This window comes from Sciurus carolinensis, chromosome 7 (genome assembly GCF_902686445.1).
Source record: "Sciurus carolinensis chromosome 7, mSciCar1.2, whole genome shotgun sequence".
Lineage (NCBI taxonomy): Eukaryota > Metazoa > Chordata > Mammalia > Rodentia > Sciuridae > Sciurus > Sciurus carolinensis.
In genome coordinates, this window is record NC_062219.1 from 76,027,177 (window position 1) to 76,029,774 (window position 2,598).

The 2,598-nt window shown below is 46.9% G+C and overlaps 1 pseudogene; it reads left to right on the forward strand.

The window, feature by feature from the left end:
* The first annotated feature begins 1,673 nt into the window (after positions 1-1,673).
* Positions 1,674-2,248, forward strand: LOC124989245 (ER lumen protein-retaining receptor 1-like; annotated as a pseudogene).
* Positions 2,249-2,598: the final 350 nt, after the last annotated feature.

Below are 2,598 nucleotides of genomic sequence, written 5' to 3' on the forward strand. Positions count from 1 at the left end.
TTTTCTTCAATCATTCATGGCTTAACATTCTGGATACTGTGTTTCTCAGAATAGAATTTTTAGGTTTTAACACATCAGCCTTTTTATTACCATGAAAATAAGATGTAGAGATTTTGCAAAAAACCTTGATTATTAGAAAGATTCAATTGAATGGCTTCCCTGGTCTCTTTCACATCTAGGTTTTTATGCTTTTATGATAAAAATAATATGTGGTTGACTTTTTTTCCTCCATATAAAATTGTAGGGTTCCCATGCCATTATAAAATTAATATATGTTCATTGCAGAAAGTTTAGAAAATGTGGAGGAGAAAATACGAGTTTTGAAAACAGTGTGGCATTAAATAAATGAAAATATTGGCATCAGATCTGCTATTTTGATGCCACCATTATTCTCTCTCCCCCACACCACTTTACAACCCAGATCGTTAGCCCACACACCTCCTCTCAGCCATTGGTCCCTTGTTATTAGCCAGTGAAATTCAACTACTTAAGAATGGCTCCACCACCATTTTCTCTTTCTCACTCCTCGCTCGCTTTCTCTCTCTCCCTCTCGTTCTCTCTCTCTCTTTCTGTCTCTCACTTTCTCTCTCTCTCACCCTGTGGGCAGACACTCTGCCTGTCCGATTAATAAAAACATCTAGAGTGGTTTTTCTGGGCGCTTTTCACTTTTCATTGGTGTCTGACTCAGATAAGCTCTTCTACCGCCACTTAGGTGGGTAGAATCCCATCTGTCACCCCAGACCCCCAAGACACTGGTCTAACCTTCCATTTGCCTGGACACTCTCCTCCACATCCACCACTGGCTTCAGATTTGTGAGTTTTCCCCTAGGTCGACCTAACACTCCTCTCCTGACCTGAGATGTGGCCATGTCCAGTGTGCTCGAGGTGGTTGAGGAGTAGGGTTTGCCCCAGCTATGACTTTTACAGTTACAGCTGGCATCCTTAGTTGAACTTATCTGATGGGTGGGTCCCCAATCTTTATGGTGGAGATTCTCTCTCAGGGTTGAGGCTTCTCTTCTCTCTCAAAAACCCTGACATCATGTCCTCAACTCTCTCGACTTTTGCCCAGCACACACTGATGGTGGGGTGATGACCCCCATCACTATGCTTCCTTCTTGTCTCCAGTCAACCAGTCTGTCTCCTCAGGACACCTTGGACACTGACTTGGCTGTTTCTCAGTCTCCACCATGGGACCTGTTTCCTCCATTCCAGCAGATTCACCCCTGGGGTGTCTACTAGATAATCTTAAACCCCTTTACCTGACCCCTGGCCTAAAACCACCAAAACTTATCTTTTAGATAATCAATCCAAAGTGGCTACACAATGGCATACAACTTCTATGAGCGAGTGGGCAGATAGAAAGGAATTCTTTATCTTTAAGCTTTCTCTTTCTTGTACACTAAACCTGATCTTTGTTCTTCCTGTAAACTGGAACACCTCCTTTTGCCCCTTCTCCCCCTTAATCCCTCCTCCTCCTCCCTTTTCCCCCACTCTAGATCAGCCACCAGCTCCAGCCTCGACTCCCCCTCATAGAGCCCCCTCCCCAGAGTAGAGCCCACCAGAGGGTCCCTCTCCTGCCCCTTCTGCCTGCTGCCCACCAGAACAGCAGCCCCAGGGGGCAGCCCCCACCAGCCTGCCTCCCTCCAGCTGAGCACTGCCAGAGCACCCCAGCCATGAATCTCTTCCGATTCCTGGGAGACCTCTCCCACCTCTTAGCCATCATTTTGCTACTGCTTAAAATCAGAAAGTCCTGCTCCTGTGCTGGGATTTCAGGGAGGAGCTAGGTCCTGTTTGCTGTGGTGTTTACTGTCTGCCAGTTGGACCTCTTCACCAACTACATCTCACTTTACAACACATGCGTGAAGGTGGTCTACATAGCCTGCTCTTTCACCACGGTCTGGATGATTTACAGCAAGTTCAAAGCCACTTATAATAGGGACCATGATATGTTCCCGGTGGAGTTCCTTGTCTTCCCACAGCCATCCTGGTACTCTTGGTCAACCACAACTTCATCCCTCTGGAGAGCCTCTGGACCTTCTCTATCTACCTAGAGTCAATGGTCATCTTGCCTCAGCTGTTCATGGTAAGCAAGAATAGTGAGGCAGAGACCAACACCAGCCATTACCTGTTTGTGCTGGGTGTCTACTGCACCCTCTATCTCTTCAACTGGATTTGGTACTACCACTTCGGGGACTTCTTAGATGTCATCGCCATTGCGGTCAGCCTGGTCCAGCCTGTCCTCTACTAGCAGAATGAGACTGTTTCCTGCTAACCAGCAGGAAGAAGCTACAGAAGAAAGACCATCATCCCACCCCTGGTATCTATAAAAACAAAAAGGGAGGAATATTTGCATCAGATCTGCTATTTTGCTGCCACCATTATTCTCCCTCCCCCACACCACTTTACAACCCAGATTGTTAGCCCGCAAACCTCCTCACCAGCCATTGGTCCATAATTAGCCCATAAAATACGACTACTTAAGAATGACTCCACTGCCATTCTTTCTCTTTTTCCCTCGCTTTCTCCCTCCTCTCTCTCTCTCTCTCTCTCTCTCTCTCTCTCTCTCTCTCTCTCTCTCTCCCTCTCTCACCCTGTGAG